Below are 12,246 nucleotides of genomic sequence, written 5' to 3'. Positions count from 1 at the left end.
TTTCTAGCATTTGATCAATAAAAGGTAAAGGGTAATGATCCTGTAACCTGTAACAATTCTTTGCAGGATCAATTCATCTTTATCATTAGGAACAACAGTAATACCTCCCTTCTTAGGGACACAATGGACAAGACTTACCCACTGACTATCAGCAACGGGATAAATTATACCTGCCTCCAGGAGCTTTAATATTTCTTTTCTTACCACTTCTTTCATCTTAGGATTTAACCAGCGTTGGTGATCAACAACTGGTTTGGCGTCTTTCTCCAATTTTATCTTGTGTTGGCATAGAGTGGGACTAATGCCCTTAAGATCATCAAGAGTATATCCAATAAAAACACGGTGCTTCTTCAGAGTTTTCAATGATTTATCCTCTTCTTGCTCTGAAAGGTTAGCACTAATAATAACAGGATATATCTTCTTTTCACCAAGATAAGCATATTTAAGAGTATCAGGTAATGGTTTAAGCTCAAACACGGGATCACCCTTGGGTGGAGGAGGATCCCCTAGGATTTCAACAGGCAAGTTGTGTTTCAAAATAGGTCCCTGTTTAAATAATACTTCATCTATCTCCCTTGTTTCATTCATAAACATATCATTTTCATGGTCTAGCAAATATTGTTCTAAAGGATCATTAGGAGGCACGAGAATATAAGCAAGACCAATAATTTCATCCTTACTAGGCTATTCTTTCATGGGGTTGTCTACGAAATTTAGCAAAGTTAAACTCATGAGACATATCCCCAAACCAATGGTAAGAACATCCTTCTTGCAGTCTATCTTAGCATTAACAGTATTCAAGAAGGGTCTACCAAATATAATGGGACAAAAGTCATCTTGTGGGGAACCAAGAACAAGAAAATCAGCAGGATATTTAACTTTCCCACATAAGACTTCAACATCTCGAACAATCCCAACTGGTGAAATAGTATCTCTATTGGCAAGCTTAATTGTAACATCAATTTCTTCTATCTCAGCAGGTGCAATATCATGCATAATTTATTTGTATAAGGAATGAGGTATTGCACTTGCACTAGCACCCATATCACATAAGCCATGATAACAATGATCTCCTATCTTAACAGAAATAACAGGCATGCCTACAATAGGTCTATGTTTATTCTTAGTATCAGGTCTAGCAATTCTAGCAGCTTCATCATAGAAATAAATAACATGCCCATCAATATTATCAGCCAAGAGATCTTTAACCATAGCCAACTTTAATTTGCTCAGGTGGTGTAGGTGTTTTAGTATTACTCTTACGAACCACAGTTGAAGCTTTAGCATGATCCTTTATCCTAACAGTGAAAGGTGGTTTCTCAATATAGGTAGTAGGAACAATAGGATCATTATAAGTGATAGTCTTTTCTTCAACTTTAATAGGTGCAACTACTTTTACTTCAGTGGGAGGATTATATTTAAACCACTTCTTCTTAGGGAGGTCAACATGAGTAGCAAATGATTCACAGAAAGAAGCTACTATCTCAGAGTCAAGTCCATATTTAGTGCTAAATTCACGAAAAGCATCAGTATCCATAAAATATTTAACACAATCAAACTTAGGTGTCATACCTGACTCCTTACCTTCGTCAAGATCCCAATCTTCAGAGTTGCGTTTAATTCTTTCCAATAAATCCCATCTGAATTCAATAGTCTTCATCATAAAGGATCCAGTACAAGAAGTATCTAGCATGGAGCGATTGTTGAGAGAAAGCCGAGCATAATTTTTTTGAATAATCATTTCTCTTGAGAGCTCATAATTGGGGCATGAATATAACATTGACTTAAGCCTCCCCCAAGCTTGAGTGATGCTTTCTCCTTCGCGAGGCCAAAAATTATATATGTAATTACAATCACGATGAACAAGATGCATACGATAAAACTTCTGATGAAATTCCAATTTCAATCGGTTGTAGTTCCATGATCCCATATCATCACATAGCCTAAACCATGTCAATGCCTCTCCCTTCAAAGATAAAGGGAAGACCTTCTTCTTGATAACATCCTCGGGCATACCTGCAAGCTTAAATAATCCACAAACTTCATCCATGTAGATTAGGTGCAAATTGGGATGCAATGTTCCATCTCCTGTAAAAGGATTACCTAGCAGTTTCTCTATCATACCTGAAGGAGTTTCAAAGTAAACATTTTTAGTAGGTTCAGTAGGTTGAGGAGCGACTCTTTGCTCTACTGGTTGGGGTGAAGATACCCCGAACAAGCCCCTCAAAGGATTATGTTCCATAGTAACAAGTGACAGTAAATTTTAGCACACTATATAAATTTTTCTTTAACAAGTTCCACTTACCAAAGGTGCTTCACTCTACGGCAACAGTTCCAGAAAAGAGTCTAGATAACCCACAAGTGTAGGGGATCTATAGTAGTCCTTTCGATAAGTAAGAGTGTCGAACCCAACAAGGAGCAGAAGGAAATGACAAGCCATTTTCAGTAAGGTATTCTTTGCAAGCACTGAAATTATTGGTAACAGATAGTTTTGTGATAATGTAATTCGTAACGGGTAACATGTAACAAAAGTAAATAAAGTGCAGAAAGGTGGCCCTATCCTTTTTGTAGCAAAGGACAAGCCTGGACAAATTTTTATATAGAGAAAAGCGCTCCTGAGGACACATGGGAATTATCGTCAAGCTAGTTTTCATCACGCTCATATGATTCATGTTCGTTACTTTGATAATTTGATATGTGGGTGAACCGGTGCTTGGGTACTGCCCTTTCTTGGACAAGCATCCCACTTATGATTAACCCCTATTGCAAGCATCCGCAACTACAAAAGAAGTGTTAAGGTAAACCTAACCATAGCATGAAACATATGGATCCAAATCAGCCCCTTACGAAGCAACACATAAACTAGGGTTTAAGCTTCTGTCACTCTAGCAACCCATCATCTACTTATTACTTCCCAATGCCTTCCTCTAGGCCCAAACAATGGTGAACTGTCATGTAGTCGACGTTCACATAACACCACTAGAGGAGAGACAACATACATCTCATCAAAATATCGAACGAATACCAAATTCACATGACTACTTATAGCAAGACTTCTCTCATGTCCTCAGGAACAAACATAACTACTCACAAATCATATTCATGTTCATAATCAGGGGGGTATTAATATGCATATAGGATCTGAACATATGATCTTCCACCGAATAAACCAACTAGCATCAACTACAAAGAGTAATCAACACTACTTGTGACCCATAGGTACCAGTCTGAGGTTTTGGGACAAATATTGGATACAAGAGATGAACTATGGTTTGAGAGGAGATGGTGCTGGTGAAGATGTTGATGGAGATTGACCCCCTCCCGATGAGAGGATCGGTGGTGATGATTTCCCCCTCCCGGAGGGATGTTTCCCCACCAGAACAGCTCCGCTGGAGCCCTAGATTGGTTCCGCCAAGGTTCCGCCTCGTGGCGGCGGTGTTTCTTCCCGAAAGCTTGCTTATGATTTTCTCCAGGGTAAAAGACTGCATATAGCAAAAGATGGCAGGGGGCCCACGAGGCAGGGGGCGCGCCCCCACCCTCGTGGCCAGGGTGTGGGCCCCCTCTGGTACTTTCTTCGCCCAATGTTTTTTATTAATTCCAAAAATAACTTTCGTGGAGTTTTAGGACTTTTGGAGTTGTTCAGAATAGGTCTCTAATATTTGCTCCTTTTCCAGCCCAGAATTCCAGCTGCCAGCATTCTCCCTCTTCATGTAAACCTTGTAAAATAAGAGAGAATAGGCATAAGTATTGTGACATAACGTGTAATAACAGCCCATAATGCAATAAATATCAATATAAAAGCATGAAGCAAAATGGACGTATCAGGCCCCACACTGGAACCTTCTAGAACCTTTCCGGCACAATACCGAAAAATCCCAAACATTTTCCGGTGGCCAAAATAGGACTTCCCATATATAAATCTTTACCTCTGGACCATTCCGGAACTCCTCTTGACGTCCAGGATCTCATCCGAGACTCCGAAAAACTTTCTGTAACCACATACTATTCCCATTACAACTCTAGCGTCACCGAACCTTAACTGTGTAGACCCTACGGGTCCGGGAACCATGCAGACATGACCGAGATGCCTCTCCGGCCAATAACCAATAGCGGGATCTAGATACCCATATTGGCTCCCACACGTTCCATGATGATCTCATCGGATGAACCACAATGTCGGGGATTCAATCAATCTCATATACAATTCCCTTTGTCCATCAGTATGTTACTTGCCCGAGATTCGATCATTGGTATCCCTATACCTTGTTCAATCTCATTACCGGCAAGTCTCTTTACTCGTCCCGTAACGCATGATCCTGTGTCTAACTCATTAGTCACATTGAGCTCATTATGATGATGCATTACCGAGTGGGCCCGGAGATACCTCTCCATCATACAGAGTGACAAATCCCAGTCTTGATTCATGCCAACCCAACAAACACTTTCGTAGATACCTGTAGTGCACCTTTATAGCCACCCAATTACGTAGTGACATTTGATACACCCAAAGCATTCCTATGGTATCTGGGAGTTGCACAATCTCATGGTCTAAGGAAATGATACTTGACATTAGAAAAGCTCTAGCAAATGAACTACACGATCTTGTGCTATGCTTAGGATTGGGTCTTATCCATCACATCATTCTCCTAATGATGTGATACTGTTATCAAGGACATCCAATGTCCATGGTCAGGAAACCACAACCATCTATTGACCCACGAGCTAGTCAACTAGAGGCTCACTAGGGACACGTTGTAGTCTATGGATTCACACATGTATTACGGTTGCCGGTTAATACAATTATAGCATGAACAATAGACAATTATCATGAACAAGGAAATATATTAATGAATATTTTATCATTGCCTCTAGGGCATATTTCCAACACTATACAGGATGCATATGAAGAGTCCGACCCAAGCAAACCAAATACCCCACTACCGATTTATCCCTTGATGCATTCCGTCCAACCTATCATGAGATACGTGACCGTAACAAGAATTTGTAAAGAAAGCATGAATGTAACGAGCACCCATGCTAATCCTAATGCCTCTTCCATCAGCTGATAGTCACTACTTCAGATATTGCTATTAGTGGTAGACACAAATGGCTATCAGCGACGAGCATCTGTAGCCATCTGCCACCGGTAGATAACTTACGGATAAGATAAATCAATAACCATACATATGTTCATATGTTTCTCCCCACTAGAAACATATATCTCTCCTCTCCTGTTTATCTATTGCTATGCTTTGAAGTTAGATAATCTTTGATGTGCATACCCCCCCCATTGAAATCAATTTCCAAGAAGGGTTTATTCTTATTGTTTTGTAGGTCAAATGGTAAGGGACCTGGACTTGCGCATGAAGCAGAATTATAATTGGAAAATCTTTGTAGAGGAGGATCATTGAGTGGAGCTGGAGAAAATAGATGTAACTTTCTTGGCAAAACATTCTTTTTCCTTGCACATGAAGCAAAATTATAGTTGGAAATTCTTTGTAGAGGAGGATCATTGAGTGGAGCTGGATAAAATAGATGTAACTTTCTTGGCAAAACATTCTTTTTCCTATGCACTTCAGTGTCCCCACAAGATAGTAGTCAAAATTCTGAAGCTTCAACTGAGGCTTGGATCTTCTGATTGATCACATCGGTGTCGAGCCTTGTCGGTCAAACCGAAGAACTGCTATGCATTGGTTAAATTTGACCTGGTGTCACCAAGGAGTTTGGATCGGAGAGACTGATTGCACATGATAAAGTAGGTTTTGTCAAGAATCATCTCACTTTGCAGTTATACCAGTAAAGGGTTTGCAATGAATTGATAGAGAAAATAGAAAGAAGATAAAATTAAAGAAGTTTTTGGTTTTTTATAATAAAAAATTCCAAATGATATCACAAGAAAAACATGAATCCGTTTCAGAAAAAAAATTATCCGTTTCGACAAGAAAAATATGAACATAAAGAAAAATATGAACAACAAAACACATGAAAGAAAATGCAAAACTTCAACTAAGATAGGGTCCGTGAGTAAGTCATCAATATTTGAGTACATTGGCTTAGAAGTCAAGTGAGAACACGTGATCATAGGTCGTACTCATTGTTTAAGCTCAAATAGGGTTGACATTTCAATGCATTCACATCTTCTAGAGTTACTTTGGCTCATGAATTGGAGTAAAACTTCCCTTAGATGTGCGGAATTACATTGGGGTTTGTTGTTGACGAAATCATGTAGTTGAACTTGTTGTCGATGCTCACGGATGATGATGTCCACCATGAGTTGGGAGCAATCCATTGAAGTTGAAGTTCATCTTCCTAATTAGTCACACAAGAAACAACATGTATACCCAAATTGATAAGAGTGAAGATTTGAATCATATGTTGTCAAAGGACACTTTTAGTTGTCTTGTTCCTTAAACACAACAAAGGAAGTCTTTGATACTTGGTTCATGTGAGGTTGCTCAATATACGAGCTGAAGCAATCTTGTAGAATGTAGCTCATCTAAGTATACAGTACAAGGAAGCAATGTATCCATGATATAGGATAGTCCATCATAAGAGAATTATTAAAGATTAGTCGTGAAAGCTCATATCCTTGTATGCATCCAATTGAGTTTCTAGTTCACATTGGAAACATCAAGAATGTTTAACTCACTCCTCAAGCGTCAAAATGTCTTCTCATCAAGTGATTTTGTGAAGATGTCCGTCACTTGTTTGTCGATACATACATGCTTAAGGTCAATACCATCATTAGCCACATGGTCAAGTATAAAGTGGTGATGAACATTAATATGCATAGTTCGAGAATGTTGAACGTAAGTGTGTGCAATCTTAATAGCACCCTCATTGTCACATAGTAATGGGACATGTCTCACAATCATGCCATAATCTTTAAGAGTTTGTATCATCCATAGTAATTGAGCACAACACGCAATGTATTCTACTTCGGCGGTAGATAGAGGTACCAAAATTTGCTTCTTGAAAGACCAAGACACAAGAGACCTTCCAAGGAATTGGCAAAAAAATCCGATTCAAGAGACCTCACAAGACACACTAAAATGCTGGAATTTTGTCTATTTTGGGCCAGCCCAATAGCAGTTTCAGAAATTCCTAATAAATCATAGAGGCCCACGCAGCCCATTCATGCAAGGCAAGAGGTGGAACTAAAGTTTAGTCCCACATTGCTAGTTTAGATGGAGTTGGACCTCTTTATAAGGGAGGTTCTTTACCCACATGTATGAGCATGAGAACAAGAGGGACATCCATGCGCGCTCCTCCTCCGCCGCCGCCCGCCTCACCACACCACGCCTCATCACGACGCGCCACGGGTTGCGGGAATGAGCCGAGCCGATGTCTAATTTTTGCCACGCATGATGGGATATGAACGGTCACACGGGAGCTGAAACGTTTTTGCTGTAGTGGAGATTGAATACGAACAGCGCACCTCTTCGCCTGTTGCCTGTTCGCTTCGTCTCCCTTTGTTGCTTCACCTCCCGTCGCAGCCTGTTCGCCTCTCTCTCTTGTGCCTATATAAGAGAGGTCGCTCCTCTCCAAAGACACACATCAGAAAGACGATCTCCCTCTCGCCACCAAGTTCCTGAGCACTGCGCTGCTGCTACGTTCTTCCCCATCCCGGCTTGCGGCGTGCACCGCAGGTGGGGCCAGTAGGCCTCCGAAACTGCACCTTTTGAGTCATGTACGGGAGAAGGCTGATAAGGTTTTTGGGGAGCGCTCTGCGCGACTACTGACTCCTTCGTCACGGACTCCGACAACTACTTCCCCGATGACGACTTCTTCCTCGACGTCGACAACCTCCTCGATGAGATGGCTGGCGAGGACACCGACCCTAAGTCTAGTGTTACCGCTACTGATGTTGTCCCGTACGTGTTCTTACTCTTTCTGTTAGAGGTCCTACCACTGTTCCTTGTTCTAGTGTTTGCCCTACATATGTTAGGCTCTACTTCATATATGTTGCTTGCTCTAGATATGTTTGCCTACAGTTCATATGTGAAGATGCTATTTACCTTCCCTCTGTCAGATTGCATGACTTACTTTATCACTGCTATATTAGTCATGCTTTATCTAGTATTTCCGTTAGTAAAATTATTCGGTAAATTGCTCATATTTCCAACATTCCAAAAACCTTACTATAGGCAATTTACCCCAAGTGGTTTTGCTGCTTCCATGAGACCTCCTATGTTTGAGGGTATACACTATAAGAGGTGGAGCGTGAGAGCCGTTCTATGGTTTCAAACCATGAGCTGCTATGACGCCACTCTTGGCAAACCTGGAGGAGAGCATGATGCTCAACAGGCACAAGCTTTTCACAAAATGGATACTCTATTTAAGCTTTTGAGTGTTCTTGGTGAGAACATAGTTGATGCTTATGCGTCAATTGATAATGGAAAAGATATGTGGGACGCACTCGAGGCCAAGTTTGGGGTCTCGGATGCCGGCACTGAGCTGTACATCATGGAGCAATTCTATGATTACATGATGACTGAAGAGCGCTCCGTGGTTGAGCAAGCTCATGAGATCTAGTCATTTGCTAGAGAACTTCAGCACTTCAATTGTATCCTACCAGACAAGTTTATTGCTGGAGGTATCATCACTAAGCTTCCTCCCACGTGGAGGAACTTTGCTACCTTACTGAAGCATAAGAGGCAGGAGTTTTCCGTTCCAGATCTCATTGGTACTCTTGATGTGGAAGAAAAGGCGAGAGCAAAGGACAACTGTGCTCGAGGTATTAAGGGAGGTTCTAGTGCAAATCTGGTACAGAAGAAAAAGTTCCAGCCCCACAAGTTCAAGAACAAGGGCAAGTTTGATGGTAAAGCAAAGTTTGATGGGAAGAACAAGGTTGTATAGCACACGGACTTCAAGAATAAGAATGACAAGAAGAAAGGTGTTTGTCATGTGTGTGGAGATCCTGATCATTGGGCACCTAGTTGCCCTAATCGCTATGACAAGTGTCATCTTGGGAAAGGCGACAAGACTGCTAATGTTGTCATTGGAGACACTGACATGAAGGATGCTGGGTATGGTATATTTCCCACTATTCTTTCAGTATGTCATTCTCCTAATTGGTTAATTGGCACGGGTGCTAATGTGCATGTATGCGGTGATATTTCCATGTTTTCATCTTATCATATGCAGGGACTTCCACCGTGCTGATGGGAAATGGTTCAAGTGCTTCTGTTCATGGTGTTGGCACGGTTGATCTAAAGTTTACTTCGGGGAAGATCGTGCGGCTAAAGAACGTGCATTATGTCCCCTCCGTCAATAAAAACCTTGTTAGCGGATCTCTTCTGTGTAGAGATGGCTACAAGCTTGTCTTTGAGTCAAATAAATTTGTAATATCCAAGTATGGAACCTTTGTTGGTAAAGGCTATGAGTCAGGAGGGTCTGTTTCATTTATCCTTATCAGATGTTTGCAATAAAGTTGTTAATCATGTTTGCAACAATAGTGAATCAAATGTGTGGCATTCATGTCTCTGTCATGTTAATTCTGGTTGCATGTCGCGACTAGCGAAATTAAACTTAATCCCTAGTTTCACCACTGTCAAGGGATCTAAGTGTCAAGTGTGTGTCCAAGCTAAGCAACCTCGTAAGTCTCATGTGACTGCGGAAACAAGAAATCTTGCACCACTAGAGCTCATACATTCAGATCTATGTGAAATGAATGGTGTTTTGACAAAAGGTGAAAAGAAGTATTTTATGACGTTAATTGATGACTCCACTAGATACAGTCATGTGTATCTTCTGAAATCTAAGGATGAGGCTTTGAACTATTTCAAGATCTATAAAGTTGAAGCGGAAAACCAACTTGATCGAAAGGTCAAGAGGCTTAGGTCCGATCGTGGTGGAGAGTATTTCTCAAATGAATTTGATTCCTTTTGTGCGGAACATGGTATAATCCATGAGAGGACGCCTCCCTATTCACCTTAGTCAAATGGGGTGGCTGAAAGAAAGAACCGTACTCTAACTGATTTGGTTAACGCCATGTTAGACACATCGGGTCTCTCCAAGGCATGGCGGGGGAGGCGATATTGACGGCATGTCATGTCCTAAACCGAGTACCCACAAAGAACAAAGAGATAACTCCATTCGAGGAATGGGAGAAGAAAAGGTTAAAGCTCTCTTATCTACGAACCTGGGGTTGTTTGGCGAAAGTCAATGTGCCAATTCCAAAGAAGCGGAAGATGGGACCAAAAAACTATGGATTGTTTTTCCTGGGATATGCTTTTCATAGCATTGGTTATAGATTCTTGGTTGTAAAATTGGAGGTACCAGACATGCATGTCGGTACGATCATGGAGTCGAATGATGCGACTTTCTTTGAAGATATCTTTCCCATGAAGGATATGGCTACCTCATCTAATTCGAAGATGCCTAGATCATCGAATCAGGAACCAGTTACAACTACTGAACCTGCCATTTTGATGGAACACTTTGAAAACCCTGTGGAGGAGAACAATGAAGTTCCTACTAGGAGCAAGAGACAGAGGATTGCAAAGTCCTTTGGTGATGATTTTCTTGTGTATCTCATAGATGACACTCCCAATTCTATTTCAAAGGCCTATGCATCTAAAGATGCTGACTACTAGAAGGAAGCGGTCTGTAGTGAGATGGATTCCATCTTGGCAAATGAAACTTGGGAGATAATTGATCGTCCTTATGGGTGCAAACCTATAGGGTGCAAATGGGTATTCAAGAAGAAACTTAGGCCTGATGGTACTATTGAAAAGTACAAGGCTCGGCTCGTGGCCAAGGGTTATACCCAAAAGGGAGGTGAAGACTTCTTTGATACTTACTCACCTGTGGCTCGACTTGTTGGGTAACGTAGCAGAAATTCAAAAATTTCCTACGTGTCACCAAGATCTATCTATGGAGAAACCAGCAACGAAGGGAAGGAGAGTGCATCTACATACCCTTGTAGATCGCTAAGCGGAAGCGTTCAAGAGAACGGGGTTGAAGGAGTCGTACTCGTCGTGATCCAAATCACCGGAGATCCTAGTGCCGAACGGACGGCACCTCCGTGTTCAACACACGTACAGCCCGGTGACGTCTCCCGCGCCTTGATCTAGCAAGGATAGAGGGAGAGGTTGAGGAAGAATCCGTCCAGCAGCAGCACAACGGTGTGGTGGTGGTGGAGGAGCGTGGCAATCCTGCAGGGCTTCGCCAAGCACCGCGGGAGAGGAGAAGGGAGAGAGGTAGGGCTGCGCCAAGAAGGAGAGAAACTCATGTGTTGGCAGCCCTCAAGACCTCAACTATATATAGGGGAGAGGGAGGAGGGTGCGCCCCCTCTAGGGTTTCCACCCCAAGGGGTGCGGCTTCCCCCAATCCCATCTAGGGTGGCGGCCAAGGGGGGGAGAGGGGAAACTTGCCCCCCAAGTTAGGTGGGTGCGCCCCCTCCCCCAACCCTAGGCGCCTTGGGCCCTTGTGGAGGGGTGCACCAGCCCACCTGGGGCTGGTCCCCTCCCACACTTGGCCCATGCAGCCCTTCGGGGCCGGTGGCCCCACTTGGTGGACCCCCGGGACCCTCCCGGTGGTCCCGGTACGTTACCGATAAAACCCGAAACTTTTCCGGTGACCAAAACAGGACTTCCCATATATAAATCTTTACCTCTGGACCATTCTGGAACTCCTCGTGACATCCGGGATCTCATCCGGGACTCCGAACAACATTCGGTAACCACATACAAACTTCCTTTATAACCCTAGCGTCATCGAACCTTAAGTGTGTAGACCCTATGGGTTCGGGAACCATGCAGACATGACCGAGACGTTCTCCGGTCAATAACCAACAGCGGGATCTGGATACCCATGTTGGCTCCCACATGTTCCACGATGATCTCATCGGATGAACCACGATGTCAAGGACTCAATCGATCCCGTATACAATTCCCTTTGTCTAGCGGTATTGTACTTGCCCGAGATTCGATCGTCGGTATGCCGATACCTTGTTCAATCTCGTTACCGGCAAGTCTCTTTACTCGTTCCGTAACACATCATCCCGTGATCAACCCCTTGGTCACATTGTGCACATTATGATGATGTCCTACCGAGTGGGCCCAGAGATACCTCTCCGTTTACACGGAGTGACAAATCCCAGTCTCGATTCGTGCCAACCCAACAGACACTTTCGGAGATACCTGTAGTGCACCTTTATAGCCACCCAGTTACGTTGTGACGTTTGGTACACCCAAAGCATTCCTACGGTATCCGGGAGTTGCACAATCTCATGGTCTAAGG

This window comes from Triticum aestivum, chromosome 5B, assembly GCF_018294505.1.
Source record: "Triticum aestivum cultivar Chinese Spring chromosome 5B, IWGSC CS RefSeq v2.1, whole genome shotgun sequence".
Taxonomy (NCBI): Eukaryota; Viridiplantae; Streptophyta; class Magnoliopsida; order Poales; family Poaceae; genus Triticum; species Triticum aestivum.
Note: the sequence above shows the minus strand (reverse complement) of the source record.